The sequence below is a fragment of the Pelophylax lessonae genome (genome assembly GCF_965119305.1).
Source record: "Pelophylax lessonae genome assembly, chromosome: 6".
Taxonomy (NCBI): Eukaryota; Metazoa; Chordata; class Amphibia; order Anura; family Ranidae; genus Pelophylax; species Pelophylax lessonae.
The window spans coordinates 313625970-313649595 of NC_138773.1; the positions used below are offsets into that span (position 1 = coordinate 313625970).

Genomic DNA, 23626 nt, shown 5'->3' on the forward strand with positions numbered 1-23626 from the left:
GTCTCCCAGCACAGTCTCAAGAGCATGGAGGAGATTCCAGGAGACAGGCAGTTACTCTAGGAGAGCTGGACAGGACAGTAGAAGGTCCTTAATCCATCAGCAGGACCGATATCTGCTCCTTTGTGCAAGGAGGAACAGGATGAGCACTGCCAGAGCCCTACAAAATGACCTCCAGCAGGCCACTGGTGTGAATGTCAGAAACAAACGTCATGATGGTGACTTAGCCAGACGTCCTCTAGTGGGCGCTGTGCTCATTGCCCGGCACTGTGGAGCTTGATTGGCATTTGCCACTGAACACCAGAATTGGGAGGTCCACCACTGGCGCCCTGTGCTTTACACAGGTGAGAACAGGCTCACCCTGAGCACATGTGACAGACATGAAAGGGTCTGGAGAAGCCGTGGAGAACGTTATTCTGCCTGTAACATCATTCAGCATGACCAGTTTGGTGGTGGGTCAGTAAAGGTCTGGGAAGGCATATCCATGGAGGGACGCACAGACCTCTACAGGCTAGACAATGGCACCCTGACTGCCATTAGGAATTGGAATGAAATCCTTGGACCCATTGTCAGACCCTACGCTGGTGCAGTGGGTCCTGGGTTCCTCCTGGTGCAGAACAATGCCCGGCCTCATGTGGTGAGAGTATGCAGCCAGTTCCTGGAGGATGAAGGAGTTGATACCATTGAATGGCCTCCACGCTCTACTGACCTAAATCCAATAGAACACCTCTGGGACATTATGTTTCGGTCCATCCAAACGCCACCAGGTTGCACCTCAGTCTGTTCAGGAGCTCAGTGATGCCCTGGTCCAGATCTGGGAGGAAATATCCCAGGACACCATCCGTCGTCTCATTAGGAGTATGCCCCAACGTTGTCAGCCATGCATACAAGCATGTGGGGGCCATACAAACTACTGGGTACCATTCTGAGTTGCTGCAATGAAATTTCAGCAAAATGGACTGCCTGCTGCATCATTTTCTCACTTTAATTTTCGGGGTGTCTTTGAATTCAGCCCTCTGTAGGGTGATCATTTTCATTTCCATCAAACAATGTGGCATCCTTTCCTTTCTAACACATTACCCAGTCCATACCAGTATAGATCCTAACACATTACCCAGTCCATACCAGTATAGATCCGAACACAATACCCAGTCCATACCAGTATAGATCCTAACACATTACCCAGTCCATACCAGTATAGATCCTAACACATTACCCAGTCCATACCAGTATAGATCCTAACACATTACCCAGTCCATACCAGTATAGATCCTAACAAACTACCCAGTCCATACCAGTATCGATCCTAACACATTACCCAATCCATACCAGTATAGATCCTAACACATTACCCAGTCCATACCAGTATAGATCCTAACACATTACCCAATCCATACCAGTATAGATCCTAACACATTACCCAGTCCATACCAGTATAGATCCTAACACATTACCCAGTCCATACCAGTATAGATCCTAACACATTACCCAATCCATACCAGTATAGATCCTAACACATTACCCAGTCCATACCAGTATAGATCCTAACACATTACCCAATCCATACCAGTATAGATCCTAACACATTACCCAGTCCATACCAGTATAGATCCTAACACATTACCCAGTCCATACCAGTATAGATCCTAACACATTACCCAATCCATACCAGTATAGATCCTAACACATTACCCAGTCCATACCAGTATAGATCCTAACACATTACCCAGTCCATACCAGTATAGATCCTAACACATTACCCAGTCCATACCAGTATAGATCCTAACACATTACCCAGTCCATATCAGTAAAGATCCTAACACATTACCCAGTCCATACCAGTATAGATCCTAACACATTACCCCCCCCCCCCCATACCAGTATAGATTATTAATATTATTATTATTATATTATACAGGATTTATATAGCGCCAACAGTTTGCGCAGCGCTTAACAAAATGACGGCAGACATTACAGTTACACTACAATTTGGAACAAAAGGAATCAGAGGGGCCTGCTCGTTAGAGCTTACAATCTAAAAGGGGGGTCAATTGATACAAAAGGCAATAGCTGTGGGGGATGAGCTGATGGAGCAAGAGAAACAGTGTTATTAGTTAGTAGACGGGTAGGCTTCTTTAAAGAGAAGGGTTTTCAGGGATCGTCTAAAGATGGATAGATTAGGGGACAGTCGGACAGATTGGGGTAGAGAGTTCCAAAGAATGGGAGAAGCTCTGGAGAAATCTTGGAGGCGAGCATGGGAAGAGGTGACAAGGGAGCTAGAGAGCAGGAGGTCTTGGGAGGACCGAAGAGAGCGGCTTGGTTGATATTTTGAGATCAGGTTAGTGATGTAGCTGGGGGCAGAGTTGCGGATGGCTTTGTAAACTATTGTTAGCACTTTGAATTTTATTCGTTGGGTGAGTGGAAGCCAATGAAGGGATTGGCAGAGAGGGTTGGAGGACACTGAACGGTTGGTAAGGTGGATAAGTCTTGCAGCAGCATTCATTATGGATTAAAGGGGGGATAATCTATGTAAGAGTAATCCAATGAGGAGGGAGTTGCAATAGTCGAGGCGGGAGATAACCCAGTCCATACCAGTATAGATCCTAACACATTACCCAATCCATACCAGTATAGATCCTAAACACATTACCCAGTCCATACCAGTATAGATCCTAACACATTACCCAGTCCATACCAGTATAGATCCTAACACATTACGCAGTCCATACCAGTATAGATCCTAACACATTACGCAGTCCATACCAGTATAGATCCTAACACGTTACCCAGTCCATACCAGTATAGATCCTAACACGTTACCCAGTCCATACCAGTATAGATCCTAACACATTTCCCAATCCATACCAGTATAGATCCTAAACACATTACCCAGTCCATACCAGTATAGATCCTAACACATTACCCAGTCCATACCAGTATAGATCCTAACACGTTACCCAGTCCATACCAGTATAGATCCTAACACATTACCCAGTCCATACCAGTATAGATCCTAACACATTACCCAATCCATACCAGTATAGATCCTAAACACATTACCCAGTCCATACCAGTATAGATCCTAACACATTACCCAGTCCATACCAGTATAGATATCCAGCATGCGATTTTTCCCCCATTGGGATCTGATGTGTTTTCTAAGTGTTCCTTTTTATTTATTTTTTAAGATATTATATAAAATATATAATATATAAATACAAACACACTTTTAGCATAAAAATAGATTTTTGCAGTTCTGAACCCCTGTCCCAGACCTCCAATCACCAATGGGTAGCAGATTTTATAGAACGATCAGAGCTGGGGGTGAGCCCTGTGATTGGGGGGGGGGGGGGGCGCTCCGTTATACAATCTGTCTATATACAAGTATCTTCCCATCCAGCCAGATATCACACTGGGAGGGATCCACTCATACTGATCATTCTCATCTACTGAGCAAGAGGAAGAATTCTGACCATAGCGGGGAGTGTGAATTCAGTTATGAAGATGTGAGAAGATTTAGACGGAAGCTGTCATTCTGAACTCAACTATAGAGAACAATGCCACAGCACAGGTCACAGGGGAGTGTCAGCTTCTCACCTCTATTCACATACAGTCTGTAAAGGGAGCCCGTCATCAGTACATGCTCTTTGTAGAAAAAGCAAATTTAAAAAAAAGATGGCCTACAACCCCCACCTTATAGAGAAAAAAAAAAAAAAAAAAAAACACACATTGTTGAATCCCAATCAGTGAGTTTGCCTAGGCTGAGAGAATGTCAGTCTGCTGCAGGCAGGAGGAAGTGTTTCCTCAGTCTCCCCTCCCACAGTGATCAGACTGCAACATTGTAACTTTGCTGCTGAGAACTGCACAGGCACCGGGATTTAGGCTACGTTCACATGTGGGCGTAGCGGATCACGGGCAGAATCACCGCGATTCGGAATCATTGCAAATCGCGGGATGCCTGTGCGATGCCCGCGATTTGCAATGGCACCCCAAACGCTGTGCGATGTTGACGCAATTTCCGCCTGCCAAATCGCAAAAACATCACACCCAAACAGAATCGCAGGACGCAGAAAAGAAGCTCCTGTACCTTTTTGTGAGTAATGCGATTCTGTTTGCGCGATGTTACCGCGATTCGGAGGGGGCGGAAATCGCACAACGTTTGGGGTGCCATTGCAAATCACTAGCAACACTTGCAATAGCAACCCTAGCATATGGAAAAACCTTTTCAGACAAGGGAATACAATAAGACACGTGGCCACTCACTAAAACTAGAGGAAAGGCGGTTTAACCTTAAAATACGCAGGGGGTTCTTCACCGTAAGAGCAGTAAGGATGTGGAATTCTCTTCCACAAGCAGTGGTATCAGCAGGGAGCATCGATAGTTTCAAAAAACTATTAGATGGGCACCTTAAAGACCACAACATACAGGGGTATACAATGTACAACATACAGGGGTATACAATGTACAACATACAGGGGTATACAATGTACAACATACAGGGGTATACAATGTACGATTAACAGCAAACACACACACACATCATAGGTTGAACTGGATGGACTGATGTCTTTTTTCAACCTCACTAACTATAACTATGTAACGGGCATCGCACAGGCGTCCCGTGATTTGCAATGATTCCGGATCGCGGGCAGAATCGCGATGATTCTGCTCGTGATCCGCTATGCCCACATGTGAACGTAGCCTTACATGATAGGATCATCTCTGAGCCGGTGTTTTGCCAAAAACTCCAAACACGGTGCTTCCAGTGACTGTACAGCAGTAATAATAAGTGGAGATTGACGAGTTGCTGTTTTCACGGACCTCTGGCAGCCTCTACACCAGGGGCAGGGAACCTATGGCTCGCGAGCCAGACATGGCCCTTTTGACTCGCAGACAAATCTTTAACAAAGAGGGGTGTGTCCAGATGTGAGCCGCGCTGGACGTGTAGTCCCAGAGCTCCGCCGTGTCTACCAGTCCAGTGCCATGCGCATAGCTGTGCCAAGGAGATTTCTGCACCCATCGATGGTACACTTTGTGGGCTACCCACCGCTGCTACCCTCAGTTAGTCTCTGGGTGACCGGATTGCTATGCTACGACCCCGCGGTCTATTCGTGGTACCGCCGCTGGCTTGTGTGCTGTGCATCTGAGGACCTTGGGAATCACCGCCCAGTAAGGAGACCTGTGCCCCGACAGACACGATCTTCTTCCCCTTTGACACCCGGGGACCCACGGGAGCTGCCTCTCACATCCACTTCTGAGGCCTTCAGCAGACGGCCGCCATTTTCTCAGGGCCTATACTCGCCTCCATCACTCGCAGGCCTGCAGGCGCTTCACCACTCCGGCCTCATTGCATACCTGCCTGCTCTGCTCTCTTCCCGACCGGACTCCAGGCACTTTCACACGGCTCCATCTACTCACCGTATAGCTTCAGCCCATATGAATATTAAATAATGGTTCCCGACCCCTTAACTATAGTGTATGGCTCTCACGGAATTACTTTTGAAAATATGCGGTGTTCATGGCTCTATCAGCCAAAAAAGTTCCCAACCCCTGCTCTACACTATACAGCAGTGTTCCCCAACCCCCAGGCCGCGGACCGGTACCGGTCCGTGGAACAAACGGTACCGGGCCGCTCAAGGAACTTTAAATTATTTTACGGTCTTGGCAGTGGTGGCCGGCGAGTTGGGGGGCGCAGAGCAGTGCGCCCCGAGCCCAACCATTGTGTGACAATAGCGAATGAAAATTCGCTATTGTCACACGGATCCTCCTCCTGGCCAATCAGGAAGCGGGTCCTCCCGCTTCCCGATTGGCCGAAAGGCAAACCCCATGCCATTGGCCGAGGAGGAGGCGGGAGGACTGAGGAGAAGCAGCCGCTGCCTGAGGTAAGTGCACTGGTCTCACGGGAGGGGGGGTCACGCTGGCATCTCTGCATTGAAAGGGGGCACGCTGGTCTCTGTGCATTGAAAGGGGGCAGGCTGGTCTCTGTGCATTGAAAGGGGGCACGCTGGTCTCTGTGCATTGAAAGGGGTAATAAATCAAAACAAGCGGGTCACGGAAAAATGATCAAACGTTAACCGGTCCGCGGTGATAAAAAGGTTGGGGGAACACCGCTTTACAGGACATGCTATGAGTGGACATTGTTAGTAACGCCCAATACTAACCAACAATATGGCCGCCTCCAAGGCGGCGACAACTTTCTTCCTCCTTACCTGGTGCTCTGTGAAAAGAGGAAACTGCTCGGGTACCGCAGTGTACAGGCTGCCGGGGGTCTGTTAAAACAGCAACTGTCAAAATCCAATTATTCCTGCTGTAGACTTACCGGAAGTGACGTGGTTGGAGATTTCGGCGAGTTGGGAGAATTTTTGCAGAACACCGGCATTCTATCAGAATAACGCTACCTATCAGATTCTGCAACCAGAAGGGACATTTGAATGAGAACAACTTACTGCGCATGCGCCATGTTCCATGCTATGCGTCCCAATAGGTTTCCTAGTGTGACAGAACACGTAGCAGCGGCGGACATCTTCTTACACCCACGCAAGTCTTGAATTTTACACTTTTTTTAGCAGTAAACTCACCTTCTAGACTAAAATAGACTATTTCACCGCGACCGAGTGACATAATGTATTTCACTATATAATCAGTTTGTTGCTGAGGGGTGTACCAAGATGGCCGTCACCGCCTTCTGCCTGCAGGTTTCTCACTATATTTACTAGAATACAATAATAGAAATGTAATACTGTGCAGTATATAAGGTGAGTTTACTGCTAAAATGTAAAATTCAAGACTTGCGTGGGTGTAAGAAGATGTCCGCTGCTGCTTCGTGCTCTGTCACATTAGAAACCTATTGGAACGCATAGCGGCCATGTTGGAACGCATAGTGGCCATGTTGGAACGCATGGCGCATGCGCAGTAAGTTGTTCTAGTCCGTACATCACTCCCGGTTGCAGAATCTGATAGAACACCGGTATCTCAGTCCAGGAAGTAGAGAGTGTCCCTAGATGATATCTGAAGATTGAAGGCAATGTCAGGGGAGTACTGACAGGTAAGAAATATCTGGAAGTGTTACACGGACAGCACTGAGCATGAAATGATACATCAGATTCTACTTTAAAGTCTTTGTCACCCCAACATAATCATATACTTGTAGGACAGTCTCTGGTTCTCTTTGTATTGCTTCCTTTGTGAAATCCCTGGTGTTCCTGCCAGTCCCTCTGCTTTCCAATAAAAAAAAAAAAAAAAAAAAAAAAAAACTGAACACACTAGGCCTCTGTGCACAGCATGGTCAGTTGTTTCAGCTATGCTGGGAACTCAGTGTGCTCTCCAATGATCAGACTGGACCCGATACACACCCATCACCACAGCCTTTTACTGGGAAGCTCAGTGTGCTATTGCTTCTCCTCCCCCAGCTCTTAAGCAGGCGAGAGCAGAGGGTATGTAATCACTTATATAAACACAAAAAAAAAAAATAATAATATATTATAATATATATATATATATATATATATATATATATATATATATATATATATATATATATATATATATATATATATATACATATATATATACATATACATATACATATACATATACACACATATACACACATATATACACAATGTTTTGCCCTTCTCATTTTAAAACTGTATCGATTGTTTTACAAGGTGATTGTTTGCAAATCACCTTAAAGTATTTGTAGAGGCTGAAGGCTTTTTCCCCTTCCTGCATTCTATGTATGAAGGTCCCCCCCTTAGTCTCCATTCACACCCATGCAGTTTGCTTTCCAGCGTTTCTGCATTTTTTTTTTTTTTTTACTGCAATTTGCTTTTTAATGTATTTTTTGAAAAATTTGTTGTAGGGCAGATAAAAAAAAAAAAAAAAAACACAGAGAAAAAAAAAAAAAAAAAAAAAAAAAAAAAAAAAAAAAAAAAAAAAAAAAAATCGCTGTAAAAATGCACTACATGCTTTTCTGCAGTTTACCCATTGAAGTCTATTAAATCAAAAGTCCCTGACCCTTTTCAAAAAAACGTAGAGGCACAAAAATGCATTGATGTGAATGCGTTCTATAGGAAACCATGTAGAAAATATAACATTTCCTGCGTCTCTGCAAAAAGCATGAAGGCACGCATTGGCGAATGTGGTAAATGGAGCCCGATCTTCCTCCAGCGATGTGCATGGGAGAAACGGCTCTCTGGGGACTCCCCCTTCTCATTGGCTCCTGCTGCAGTCAATCATAGCCAGTGAGTCAATGAGGCGAGAAGGGGCAGGGCTGAGCTACTGCATTGTGTGAATGGGAGTGAGCCTGCTCGGATGCCCCTATAGCAGCCTGCTTGGTTTGGGGGCACTTGGCAGGAGGGAGGGACCAGGAGCTCTGATGGGGGACCTGAGAAGAGGAAGCTGAGGACCCGAGATCTATTACTATAAAATAGTTTTACTATAAAACTATTACACAGAGCAGCAGTGCCGGGAAAAGGTCATCCAGTGCCCAGGGCAAGGATGCCAAACTGCGCCCCCCGCCTCCCTTAGGTTTAGGGTCAAGGCGCCCCCCCCCCGGCAATAAACCATTGCGCCCAGGGCAACTGCCCCCTCCTGCCCACGCATTGTCCCAGCCCTACAGAGCAGGCAAGGATGACTTTTTATTTATTTATTTATTTTTTTAAACATAACAAAGTGCCTTTTATAGTTACAATGTATCCTGAACACAGTCAGTGGACCACCGATCGCGTTTTAGTGGCTCTGGAAGCGGTGCACACCGAGAAAGTCACTTCTCCCGGATTCACCAGAAGCTGCTCGGCCGGTTTCACCAGATAGGAAGCTGAAATGGCGGTTTCTGGAAGTGATGAAATACAAGCATTGGGCAATCACGCCTTTTGTCAAGTCATTCACTCGTCTGTTTACTGGACAAGAACTCAACAAATGCCTGGCAGGAGAATGACATCAGATGAGCGATCGCTGTCAGAGCCTGGCCTGGGGGGGGGGGGGGGGGACTACAGATCCCAGCATGACACTAAATCACAAGGAAGACCTCCACATAAGCACTGTGTGTGTCTAAACTGGTCACATGACCCAGATGTACATCTATTCGGTCCACAACATGAGTCTTATGGGCCGTACACACGATCCGAAAATCGGGCAGCAGATTGTCCGTTTCTCTTTTGCACGCTAGTCGCATATCAAAATGCCTATAGGCTAACTGAGTGGCATTTAGAGGCAAAAAACAGACTTGAGCCCTAGGGGAGTGTTAACACATGCAGGCAGTCCTCTGAACAGCAATCTGCTGTGGATCGCTTTTCAGAAGGTATTTGACAGGCATTAAGTTGCCTTCTCACCTCCTGGTTCAATTCTAATGTCACAACACTGCGCCATAACCGCGTGCGGTGCAGCCCCATTCACTTTAGGGATACATTTGACAGTACTGCCACCCAAAAGGAGCAAGCCGTTTAATTTTTGCTGCAGCCACAAAGCAAGGTATCGTGGTCGCAGCAAGTGTACAGCCTGCACGGCTGTGTGCCCTTGTTCAGCCATGGCTTTACTGCCCCCTATCTGAACTGCCGGGCAGGTCGGCTCTGTCCCATGAAACAACGTACCTGTACAGGGGTGCCACTCTTCCTCCCACCCACATCAACAGGGGTGCCACTCTTCCTCCCACCCACCAACAACAGTGCCACTTTTCCTTCCTCCCACCCACCAACAGTGCCACTCTTCTTCCCACCCACCACCAACAGTGCCACTATTCCTCCCACCCACATCAACAGGGGTTCCACTCTTCCTCCCACCCACCAACAACAGTGCCACTTTTCCTTCCTCCCACCCACCACCAACAGTGCCACTTTTCCTTCCTCCCACCCACCAACAGTGCCACTCTTCCTCCCACCCACATCAACAGGGGTGCCACTCTTCCTCCCACCCACATCAACAGGGGTGCCACTCTTCCTCCCACCCACCAACAGTGCCACTTTTCCTTCCTCTCACCCACCAACAACAGTGCCACTTTTCCTTCCTCCCACCACCAACAGTGCCACTCTTCCTCCCACCCACATCAACAGGGGTGCCACTCTTCCTCCCACCCACATCAACAGGGGTGCCACTCTTCCTCCCACCCACATCAACAGGGGTGCCACTCTTCCTCCCACCCACATCAACAGGGGTGCCACTCTTCCTCCCACCCACATCAACAGGGGTGCCACTCTTCCTCTCACCCACCAACAACAGTGCCACTTTTCCTTCCTCCCACCCACCACCAACAGTGCCACTCTTCCTCCCACCCACATCAACAGGGGTGCCACTCTTCCTCCCACCCACATCAACAGGGGTGCCACTCTTCCTCCCACCCACATCAACAGGGGTGCCACTCTTCCTCCCACCCACATCAACAGGGGTGCCACTCTTCCTCCCACCCACCAACAACAGTGCCACTCTTCCTCTCACCCACCACCAACAGTGCCACTCTTCCTCCCACCCACCACCAACAGTGCCACTCTTCCTTCCACTAAAGATGTGGCATGGTTTACTCTCACTGACAGGGAATTTTCTACTCCCACTGGCCACAGTCTGGCCCCCTTTAATTGTGAAGGGCAATAAACTGGCCCCTTGTTTAGAAAGTTTGGAGACCCCCGCTCTCGGTATACCATATTCTCTATTACAGACATACGGTGAGATAACATTTAGCAGGGGAGGGGATCCCCAAGACCTGAACAGGTATTCCTATTCCAAGGGGGGTAGAGAGGTTAAGAGGCTGGACTGAACCCATAAAGAACGTCATTAATTTCAGTCTGTACAGAGATGGAGAGTTTCTAAACAGTGTAACAATGTTGGGAATTGTGATGTTTGCATAAAAAGATACAATGTAAAAAAAAATAATAATAATAAATCTATATTATACATAAACAAACTTCTTTCCTGCCCTCTTCTAAATACAAAAAGCAGCAGCTTACTGTACAACACCCCCAATTTCTGGCTACATGGGCAAGCGGGGTCTGTGCCAAAATATTCCAGACTTGGGTACCCTCTGGTGTGCCACTATGGATGCCTTGAATACCCTTGAATGACCAGTCACCGGTATTGGCAAGCTGTGTAAGGGCCGGTTCACATTATTGCGAGTGCGGCGATCGCATGCAATTCGCAGCGCACTGCTCCTTCATTACATGCGATCGGATGTGCGGATGCAAATTCAGCCATACACTTTGTATGGCTGAATTTGCACTGTATCCGCACCAAACTCGCACATGACCCTTTTTTCCAGCCGCATCAGGATCGGATCGCACAGTGGTTCACACTTGTGCGATCCATCCTGTGCGAACTGTCAGATCGCACTGCGATATGCGATCAAACTGGGGGTGTCGTTAACATTTCATTGACACCCCCTGCGTATCGCATATGGCAGTGTGAACTGCCAGATGTGCGTTTGCGATGCGGGAACAGGCTGCGAATTCGCAGCCTTCCCGCATCGCACAACTGTGAACCGGGACTTAATCCTGAAATCTACCATAAAATTTTTTTAGGAATGTACAAAAGTTACAGCTGTTATAAAAAAAAAAAAAAAATTTACCATCTATGAATAATTTACAAGTCACAATTGACATTCCCTATGGAAGTCGGCTACTCTCACCAACACCCCCATTTCTGGCTATGTGGGCATGCGCCAAAATATTCCAGATGTGGGCACACACGGGCGTGCCACTATGGATGGCTTATCCCTTGAATGACCAGTCACCAGCCTATATATCTCCTGTAACCTACCCTAAGAAATTTTAGGAACGCACAAAATTAGAGATTTAAAATTTCTATAACTTATACCAGCTCTAGAGACGGCCTTCACTCCCACATCCCATTTCATTCAAGTATCCAAAATGTTAAGAGAATATATCTATAGAGCAGTGATGGAGAACCTTGGCACCGCAGATGTTTTGCAACTACATTTCCCATGATGCTCAACCAGGGGCTGACTGGCAACTTTTGGCCCAGGGGGCAAGTACAAACCAGAGGCCCATAGTGCAGTGTCTCGGCCCTATCCCACTCTCCCTCTTCCTGTCCTCCTCCTGATCCCCATGCCAGGCTGAAGCTCCACTCCAGGTAGTTGGGTTCCTGACCTGGTCAGCAGGGGGTGGTTGGAGGGAGCTGGGACAGCTCGGTTGGGGCTGGCCGGGGGAGGAAAGTCTCCAGTGGGGCATGAAACCGGCCTCTGGTCAGACACAGTTTACACCATCCATGCTGGGGGGGGGGGTCTGCGATCTGTCCCTGTCTTCAACCCGCACTTAGTAGATCATAGGTGGGGACTTTTCTCTTCACCAGGAATCCTTTGGGCATGTCTGTGGCAGCGGCGGTGCAGCCTTTTTACAGGGCATCAGAGTGGCCCAGGGGGCAATTGCCCCCCTGCCCCAGTCCTCAACTACACTGCAGAGTGCATGAGCATCATGGGAAATGTAGTTCCAAGACATCTGGGGTGCCAAGGTTTGCCATCACTGCTCTAGAGAGTAGGGGACTTTAAAGGGAATGATGACGTCATTGGAGGTAAGCATAAGTATCAAAAAAAATTCTCACAATGTATTAATATTTCAAGCCTCTCATCTCGCTGCTCTACATGGAATAAGTAAGCGGTTTGGAGAAAGATTACTACGAGGACTAGGTGCTGTCCGATATCCCTCAGATCTGACCCTGGTTCATCCCCCAGTGTTAGTAGGCTTTCATCTGGTCGTGATCATGTCATATGGAAATGGCAACAATTTAATGTGGACTTTTGACGTACAAATTGGTTCCCTGAAGAAGTAGTGTTCTGCGAAACATGCTGGACCACATCTACGAACATCACTGTCTATACACTGAATTGCACAGGTTTGTTTTTTCGGTGATATTGTTTTTTTTTTCTTTTAAATAATTTGAAATGTATCACCAATATAAAAAATAAAAAAAAAAACCCTGTGCAGCTAGAACTGCGCAATTCAGTGTATAGACAGTGATGTTCGTAGATGTGGTCCAACACGTTTTGCAGAACACGGCTTCTTCAGGGAACCAAACGTGTACAACAGTCCACATTGTTGCCATCTCCAAATGATATGACAATGACCACGACCAGATGACAGGCTACTAACACCGGTGATAAGCCAGGGTCAGATCTGAGGGATATCAGATTACTACGTGGACTAGGTGCAGTCCGATATCCCTGAGATCTGACCCTGCTTCATCACCCAGTGTCAGTAGGCTGTCATCTGGTCGTGGCCACGTCATATGGAGATGGCAACAATTTAGTGTGGGCTTTTGATGTAGATGTACAAATTTGGTTCCCTGAAGAAGCAGTGTTCTGCGAAACGTGTTGGACCACATCTACAAACATCACTGTCTATACACTGAATTGTGAAGTCTTAGCTGAACAGGTTTCTTTTTTTTGGGGCGATGTTTTTTTTTTTTTTTCTTTTAAATTATTTGAAACATACCAAAAAAAAAAAAAAAAATTGTGCAGCTAGGGCTGCGCAATTCAGTTTATAGACAGTGATCTTCGTAGATGTGGTCCAACATGTTTCGCAGAACACTGCTTCTTCAGGGAACCAATTTGTACATCTACATCAACAGACCACATTTGCCATCTCCAAACGATATGACATGACCACAACCAGATGACAGCCTACCAACACCGGGTGATGAACTAGGGTCAGATCTGAGGGATATCGGACCGCACCTAGTCAGCATAGTCATTTTTCTCCAAACCGCTCACTTATCCCATGTAAAGCAGCGAGACGGGAAAGGACAAAAGGCCAGATATTTGAAATAATACATTTTGAACAAAAACATTTCTCGTTGCATATGCTTACCTCCAATGACGTCATCACCCATTTAAAGTCCCCTAATCTCTAGAGATATATTCTCTATACTTTTTGGATACAAAGTTAAAGAGGTTACCATTTTATATCCCATCTATGAAGAATTTATCATAAGTCATGGAATTCCATATTTTACCAACACCCAATGCCTGGCTTCTCTGCCAAATGATTCCAGACTTGGCGTACCACTACAGTTTAACCCCTAAATAGCCAGCCAGTGGTTAAGTAAAATCTTACAGCCTACTGTTAAAAAAATGTTAGGAATGTACAAAGTTACAGGTGTTACCATGTTTTATGCCGTCTATGAAGAATTTACATCTGTAACTTTGAACATTCCTAACACTTCTTAGGCTCCGTTCACATCTAGGCGTTTTGGGGCGTTTTTGGGGCGTTTTTCTGCTCTAGGATCAGCTCTCAAAACGCCCAACAAGACAAATCCTATTCATTTCAATGGCCCCTGTTCACATCTGAGCGTTTTGACGCTGTATACAAAACGCCCAACGCTCAAAAAAGTACATGAGCTTCTTTTTGGGCAGATTACAGGCGTTTTCCATTGATCTCTATTCAATCTAAAAACGCCTGCACAAAAATCGCGGTAAAAATCGCGGTAAAATCGCGGTAAAAAACGCCGCAAAAATCGCGGTAAAATCGCGGTAAAAACGCGCGAAAAACGCTACGCTCAGGTGTGAATGTAGCCTTAGGGTAGGTTGCAGGATTTACACACCCTGGTAATGTTGGTGACTGGTCATTCAGGGGTTAAACCATCCACAGTGGCACACCAGTGTGTACCCAAGCCTGGAATAATTTGGCACAAAACCCACTTACCACCCCCCCCCCCCCAATTTCTGGCTATGTGGACTAGCAAAAATAGTCCAGACCTGGGCACACACTGGCGTGTCACTATGGTCATTCAGGTTCATAGTGGCACACCAGTGTGTGCCCAAGTCTGGAATATTTTGGCGCAGACCCCGCTAGTCCACATAGCCAGAAATTGGGGGGTGGTGGTAAGTGGGTTTTGTGCCAAATTATTCCAGACTTGGGTACCCTCTGGTGTGCCACTATGAACGGTTTAACCCCTGAATGACCAGTCACCAGCATTGCCAGCCTGTGTAAATGCTGCAACCTACCCTATGAGATTTTAGGAATGTAAATAGTTAGACATTACCATTTTATATCCCATCTATGAAGAATTCCATTAGAATACATTAAATTCCCAACAGAAGATGACTACTCTTACCAGCACACAATGCCTGGCTATGTGGGCAAGTGGGGTCTCTGCTAAAGGATTCCAGACTCCAGTGCGCACACTGGCGTGCCACCATAGTTTAACCCCTGAATGGTCAATCGCTGGCTACATAAATCTTACTGTAAAACGATTTTATTAGGAATGCACAAAGTTACCATTTTTTTTTATATAACCTCTATGAAGAATTTATTATAATACATGAAATTCCATATGGAAGCCAAGCACTCTTTTACCAACACACAATGCCTGGCTATGTGGGCAAGTGGTGTTTCTGCCAAAGGATTCCAGACTCCGGTGCGCACACTGGCGTGCCACCACAGTTTAACCCCTGAATGGCCAATCACTGGCTACGTAAATCCTACAGCCTACTTACTGTAAAAGATTTCTTTTAGGAATGTACAAGTTACTGATGTTACCATTTTTTTATAACCTCTATGAAGAATTTATTAGAATACTACATGAAATTCCATATGGAAGCCAGGTACTCTTTTACCAACACACACTGCCTGGCAATGTGGGCAAGTGGGGTCTCTGCTAAAGGATTCCAGACTCCAGTGCGCACACTGGCGTGCCACCATAGTTTAACCCCTGAATGGCCAATCGCTGGCTACATAAATCTTACTGTAAAACAATTTTATTAGGAATGCACAAAGTTACCATTTTTTTTTTTATATAACCTCTATGAAGAATTTAATATAATACATGAAATTCCATACGAAAGCCAAGCACTCTTTTACCAACACACAATACCTGGCAATGTAGGCAAGTGGGGTCTCTGGCAAAGGATTCCAGACTCAGTGGAAACACTGGGGTGTCACTATGGTTTGTTTAACCCCTGAATGACCAGTCACCAGCCATGAAAATTCTACAGCAAACTATGGCCCTCCAGTTGTTCAAGAACTACAATTCCCATCATGCCTAGTCATGTCTGTGAATGTCAAAGTTTTCCAATGCCTCATGGGACGTGTAGTTCCACAACAGCTGGAGGACCATAGTTTGAGGATCCCTGTTCTACAGCCTGCTGTAAGACATTTTAGAAAACGTACAAAGTTGCAGATGTTAATTCTTCATAGGAGGTATAAAAAATAAAATAAATAAAAAAAAGTAACATTTGTAACTTTGTACATTTCTAAAATTTCTAATGGTAGGTTGCAGGATTTACAATACATAGCATGGTAATGCTGGCGACTGGTCAGAGGTTAACACCCATAGCGGTACTCCAGTGTGTACCTACGCCTGGAATATTTTGGTACAGACCCCATTTGCCCACATAGCCAGAAATAAGGGGGGTGTTGGTGAGAGTAGCTGGCTTCCATATAAAAAGCCAATTTTTAGGATTTGTAAATTCTTCATAGAGGGTATATAAAAAGGGGTAACAAATAACAATTGACGTTCCATATAAAAGCCGGCTACACTCACTTACACCCCCAATTTCTGGCTATGCGGGCAAGCAGGTTCTTGGGTACCCTCTGGCATGCCGCTATGGCCAGTTTAACTCTTGAACGACCAGTCTCCAGCATTGCCAGGCTGTGTAAATGCCGCAACCTAGAAGTTTGAAGATTTTATAAAGTTAGATTTTTTTATTTTATATAAAAATGTATCATCTATGAAGAATTTACAAATCAAAACAACTGACATTCCGTATGGAAGCCGGCTACTCTTACCAACACCCTGAATTCCTGGCTATGTAGGCAAGTGGGGTCTGTGCCAAAATATTCCACACTTGGCTGCGCACGCTGGTGTGCTACTATGGTATCGTTCAACCCCTTGAGCGATCGGTCCCCAGCATTGCCAGGCTGTGTAAATCCAGTGATCTACTGTAAAAATGTTAGGAATGTGCACCATTTACGCATTTTATATGAAGAATTTGCAAATCGTAATAAATGAGATTCCACACAGAAGCCGGCTACTCTCCCCCCCCCCCCCCCAATTCCTGGTTATGTGCCCAAAATATTCCAGACTCAGCTGTGTGCACACTGGCGCGATCCTAGGGATGGTTTAACCCCTAAACACCCCAGTCGCCGGCATTGCCAGGCTGTGTAGATCCCGCAACCTATTGTAAGAAATTTTAGGAATGTAAAAAGTTACAGATGTTAACCCCCCCCCAACATTTATGAAGAATTTTACAAATATTAACAATTGACATTCCACAGGGAAGCCGGCTACTCTCAACAACACCCCAAATTTCTTAGGGTAGGTTGCAGGATTTACACACCCTGGCAATGCTGGTGACTGGTCATTCAGGGGTTAAACCCTCCACAGTGGCACACCAGTGTGTCCCCATGTCTGCAATATTTTGGCACAAAACCCACCCCCACTTCTGCCTATGTGGGCAAGTGGGGTCTGTGCCAAAATATTCCAGACTTGGCTGCGCACGCTGGCGTGCCGCTATGGTATCATTTAACCCCTAAGCGACCGGATGGCAGCATTGCCAGGTTGTGTAAAGACTTCATTGGCAGCTGAGCTGTTGGAGGACCGGGTGGGATTGCAGCGAGGGGCACACTGGCGTGCCACTATGGTATCATTTAACCCCTAAGCGACCGGATGGCAGCATTGCCAGGTTGTGTAAAGCCTTCGTTGGCAGCTGAGCTGTTGGAGCACCGGGTGGGATTGCAGTGAGGGGCACACTGGCGTGCCGCTATGGTATCATTTAACCCCTAAGCGACCGGATGGCAGCATTGCCAGGTTGTGTAAAGCCTTCGTTGGCAGCTGAGCTGTTGGAGGACCGGGTGGGATTGCAGTGAGGGGCACACTGGCGTGCCGCTATGGTATCATTTAACCCCTAAGCGACCGGATGGCAGCATTGCCAGGTTGTGTAAAGCCTTCGTTGGTAGCTGAGCTGTTGGAGCACCGGGTGGGATTGCAGTGAGGGGCTGCATTTATAGGGACCCCCCCCCCCCCCAATCCCTGTGCCAGAACAAAAAATCCTATAGAAAAAAAAAAGCACATGCAGCCGGCCATGACAGGGTTAACTGAGGATAGGGATGAGATCATTGCTGGTTACAGCTAGGGGGGTTTCCTGATCCCCCCCTCTCCCTCCTCCCTTTGCACACATTATTGTGCCACCCCTGGGTGCCATGTGTCCATCAGTCTGCAGAGCTGTGCAGTGCAATGGGCAGAAGAGAAGTCACTACTCACCAGAAGAGTCCCCAGTCCCTCAGCTGCTCTCAGTCCATCTTCTTGTAGCTGTGCTAGTCCCAGATTGCAGGGACTGTCACCTCCCTTCCTTCCCTCTCTGCAATCCAATGCTCACTTTCTATGCTAACCATTCTTTATATTGCAACAGCTGATGCTAAAAATAGATGGGGCCTGGGGGGAGCCATGGGCCCTGAGAATCTATTGTGCAGCAGCCTGTGGCCCCTTCCCTGCCTGTCTGCCTCCATAACACAGCACTAACATAAACACTCTCACCAGTGTCATTGCTGCTGCAAACAGACACTTACCTGGAGAATACAGAGCACTGATGGAGGAGGTCCCCCCCTCTGCAGGACAATGGACTCTTCCACAAGCTGTGCCCTTAGTACGTCGCTCTTAAGGTGGTCTGAAGTTGGAACTCCAGAAGAAGTTTTTAGAGGGGGGTAGAAGGGACCGGAGAGAGGAGGAGGGGAGGAGAATTGTGAGGGGTGAGGAGATAGACGGAGGAGGATTGATTGTGGACACAGGGGGGGAACAGAGGGGATGATGAGGAGGACTTCCTTAAAAACCACTCCTAGCCCAGGAATGGTTATCTGTCAGTAGTCGCCTGCAGCTGGGTGCTACCAACAGGGTGCCCAACCCAGCCACCCAATGCCATTCCTCAGGGGTCACACTGTGACTCAGCTCTTCACATGACATCATGGGAAACAATGTAACAATGGGGAACAGGTCACATAATACACTGTGACAGCCTGTCTAATCATACTGCATAGAGTGTAAGCTTCTGGGACAAGTTTCCTTACTGTGGAATTATAATTGTATATACCACCCAGAACAAAATGTCCCTTCTTTCCTTTATCTGTCATTATATTTGTATATGCCAACCAACAACCTTTATTTTTTTTCCTTTCTATCGTTCTTTCCCTCTCGTTCTCTCTCTTTCTTTCACACTTCCACTCTCCTTTTCTGTCCTTTTTTCTCTTTGTTTCTTGCTTTTCTTTACAAATCAATTATTATATCCATATTTACTAAGCAACAAAGTTTCTTCTCTTCTTTTCTTTGCTTCTGTTTCATTTCTCTCTCTCGTTCGGTCTTGTTTTCTCTCTCTTTCTTTCTTTCCCTTCTTTTATTTATCTCTCATTCTTTCTCTCACTCTATTGTTTTTTTTCTCTCTCTCTCTCTCTCTCTCTTTCTCTCATTCTCTGATTCTCTCATTCTTTCTCTCGTTCTCTCATTCTTTCTCTCGTTCTCTCATTCTTTCTCTCTCTCTCTCATTCTCTCTCTCTCTCATTCTTTCTCTCTCTCGTTCTCTCATTCTTTCTCTCTCTTGTTCTCTCATTCTTTCTCTCTCTCTCATTCTCTCTCTCGTTCTCTCATTATTTCTCTCTCGTTCTCTCATTCTTTCTCTCTTTCTTGTTCTCTCTCTCGTTCTTTCTCTCTCTCTTATTCTTTCTCTCATTCTCTCTCTCTCTCTCTCATTCCCTCTCTCGCTCTCTCTCTCTCTCTCATTCTTTCTCTCTCTCGTTCTCTCATTCTTTCTCTCTCTCTTGTTCTCTCTTTCTCATTCTCTCTCTCTCTTGTTCTCTTTCTCGCTCTTTCTCTCTCTCATTCTCTCTTTCTTCTTGTCTCTTTCTCGTTCCTTTTCTCTCTCTTGTGCTCTCTCTTATTCCTTCTTTCTCGTTATTTCTCTCTCTCTCTCGTTCTTTCCTCTCTCTCGTTCTTTCCTCTCTCTCATTCTTTCTCGTTCTCTCATTCTTTCTCTCTCTCGTTCTCTCATTCTTTCTCTCTCTCGTTCTCGCATTCTTTCTCTCTCTCTTGTTCTCTCTTTCTCGTTCTCTCTCTCTCGTTCTTTCTCTCTCGTTCTCTTTTTCTTCTTGTCTCTTTCTCATTCCTTTTCTCTCTCTCATTCTTTCTCTCTCTTGTGCTCTCTCTTATTCTTTCTTTCTCATTCTTTCTCTCTCTCTCGATTTCTCTCTCATTTGTTCTCGCTTTCTCTCATCCTCTTTCTTTATCTCTCCTTCTTTCTCTCGTTCTCTCTTTATTTCTCTCTATCGTTATTTCTCTTGTTCTTTCTCTTTCTTTCTCTCTTTTTTTATTTCTCCCTCCCTTTCTCACTTTCTATTTCTCTCTCTCATTCTTTCACACTGCTACTCTCTCTCTTGTTCTCTCTCTCTTCTTCTCTCTCTCGTTCTTTCTCTCACTCTTGTTCTCTCTCTCTCTTGTTCTTTCTCTCTCTCTTCTTCTCTCTCTCTCTCTTCTTCTCTCTCTCTCTCTCTCTTCTTCTCTCTCTCTCTCGTTCTTTCTCTCTCTCTTCTTCTCTCTCTTCTTCTCTCTCTCTCTCTTCTTCCCTCTCTCTCTCGTTCTTTCTCTCTCTCATCTTCTCTCTCTTCTTCTCTCTCTCTCTCTCTTCTTCTCTCTCTCTCTTCTTCTCTCTCTCTCTCTTCTTCTCTCTCTCTCTCTTCTTCTCTCTCTCTCTCGTTCTTTCTCTCTCTCTTCTTCTCTCTCTTCTTCTCTCTCTCTCTCTTCTTCTCTCTCTCTCTCGTTCTTTCTCTCTCTCTTCTTCTCTCTCTCTGAATGTCAGCAAGGCGAGCCATGGCTGTGTAAGATCTTCTGAAATGGCCCGAGATTTTCCTGGCCTGCCGCAAGACGACCTGGACCCATATGCTGACTTTTAATATAAGGACACAAACCTGTCCAGGGATCCCAAAATGTCTCCATGCCGACTGTCAATCAGCTTTGGGTGCAGGCACCAGCATCTTCACTAAGGGACACTGGCAGTAAAGCCTTCAGTCTTCACAGCCAGGTTCCTACTGTGCATGCACAAATCGCTCTCCACTTTCTGAATGGCCCCGCCATCTTCTAGGACCTGTGTGTGTCCCAGAAGGCAGCAAGGGGAAGGAGTTGGGGCCAGAAATGTCGTAGATCGCCAATGGGCGATCTTAACTGGAAGTGGGAGAGGTTACCTGTCAAAGCCAGGTACCTAACAAAAAAGCTCACTGCTCACATGCCCACCTTGAACACAAGAAATTGGGCGGAATTGGCCTTGTAGACTTTCCAGATTACTGGGTTGCCACACAGATGTCAGAACTGAAACAATGGTTCCTTCTTGCCCTGGATAATCTAAGGGTAGATATTGAGTCTTATCTACTATATACTTCAGACCTCCTGGCAGACACTGGAAAAGTATTGATACTTCCTTTTTCTGTTACAATAAAATCTGTATTTCTAGGCTGGAATATCTTTACTCGCTATAAAGCTGAGGACACCCAGCGCTTCACAGTCCCAATTCCCCTCTCCACCATAGAGTCCCTCATCCCACACTTGTCCACTACCAGGTGGCAAGAAGCTGTCTTCAAATGGGTGTGAGACCTTTACCAGGGGACTCACATCAAACCTATGGTTAGTCTAATAAATGAATTGCATATATCCACTAAAGACGTTTTTACTTATACCTATCTCCACATTTCTGAAAGCCAATCCCAAGCCTTCCATACAGGGCTGACATCAGGGGGGGACAGGCCATACACATGTAGGGGGCCAGGATGTACCAGGGGGCCCAGCCGCTCAGGCCCCAACCAATGAACCCGAGTTGTTGCTGCTGTAGTAACTAGCGATTGCTAGAGCAGGGAAGCCACAGAGTGAGCCAATGCAGCCGATGGGATGTCTTTTTTATGGATTGGGATGTCTCTGCTGGATTGGGATGTCTCTTTGCTGGATTGGATTGGGATGTCTCTTTGCTGGATTGGATTAGGATGTCTCTTTGCTGGATTGGGATGTCTCTTTACTAGATTGGGGTGTCTCTTTGCTAGATTGGGGTGTCTCTTTGCTGGATTGGGATGCCTTATTGCTGGATTGAGATGTCTCTTTGAAGAATATATGGGGCCTTCTCTTTTCTGGATTGGCATGTCTCTTTGCTGGATTGGGCCATCGCTTTTCTGATTATATGGGGATGCTGCTTTGCTAGATTTGATTAATTTTCATACATTAAGTTGTAAGAGTGTTAAAAAAAAAGGTGGATGCACTGAAGGACTCAGTAGGATGGCCAGTGGGCGGATTCAGTGGGATGGCCATTTGACGGGCCCTCTGGGGCCCAGGCCTAAAGCTGTGTAAGGGCCCAAAAATTTCTGATGGCTGCCCTGCCTCCATACATATACACCCTTCAGCCTGGAAGTTTCTCACATGTCCTAATCACCAAAACCAAAGGCATCTCCCTGTTCTACTCCATTCTTCATAGTAAAGGGATCTTTTCCAAGACCCCTCCTATGGCCAAATGGGAATTGGACCTTCATCATAATTTCTTGAATGACCAATGGAAAACAGCTCTTCCCTACTCCCATAGTGTTACCCATTGTGTCAGCCACTGGGAATTGTTCCAAAAAAATGATATCCCATGGTATCTAACCCCAAACCGTTTAGCAAAGTTCTCTCCTGAGAACTCTTATTGCTGGAGAGGCTGTGGAAACATTGCTACGCTCCCACATGTACTCTGGGACTGTAAAGGACTAAAAAGCTACTGGAATAAAGTCTTCCAAGTCACAGGGGTCCTCATTAAAGCAGATCACGCGCTCGCCCTACTTCACCTAAACATCGAATACTTTCCCACACACCTTCGGGATATCACAGTAATCATTCTAGTGTCTGACAAGATGCTCATCACAAGACTCTGGAGTCTACCCAAACACCCAATGTGTCTGAGTTAGTTAGAACCTAACCTATAACTATGAGAAGAGTATAGCTCTTAGAACAGGTTCTACTTTCGAATGTAATCGAATATGGAGTCCATGGCCCTTAACCTCCCTGGCGGTATGATTCTTTCCGATTTTAGGTGCTGAAAGCGGTACCATTATTTTGCATGTAATTCTTAAGAATGAGCAGCCCAAACCAACTATTTACATATGATTTTTTTTTTACTGTGCGTTCTTCTTTATAACATCTCGGGTATGATAAAGTTTGAAACACAAAATCATAAATTATAATATAATAAACAACTAAAAATAAGTTAAATTATATATATATATATATATACACAGTATGTATACATATATATATATTGTGTATATATATACATATTGTGTATATATATATATATATATATATATATATATATATATATATATATATATAGGTACGTATACATATATTATATATATATATTGTATGTATATATATATATATATATATATATGTACGTGTGTGTGTGTGTATATATATATATATATATATATATATATATATATGCGTGTGTATACATATATATATATATATACATAAAAAGTACAGTAAAACTGCAGGAAAGGGCACTGGGGGGCAAACTAATGTGAATTTATTTTATTTTGCAATGTATCAGTGTGTTTGGTGTGTTTTACTTTTGAATTTGACGCCGATTCCTCCCCCCTGCAATCGTCATGTCGCAGGAGACGGAAGCCGGGGC

General features: G+C 45.6%; 1 protein-coding gene across 1 annotated transcript in view; it reads right to left on the reverse strand.

Moving 5' to 3' along the window:
• The window catches only part of MRAS (muscle RAS oncogene homolog), an 84495-nt gene extending 66160 nt beyond the window's left edge, over window positions 1-18335 (reverse strand). The window contains exon 1 of the mRNA XM_082260590.1: window positions 18199-18335. The gene's annotated coding sequence lies outside the window, so the exon portion shown is untranslated. The remainder of the gene's footprint in view (window positions 1-18198) is intronic.
• Window positions 18336-23626: the final 5291 nt, after the last annotated feature.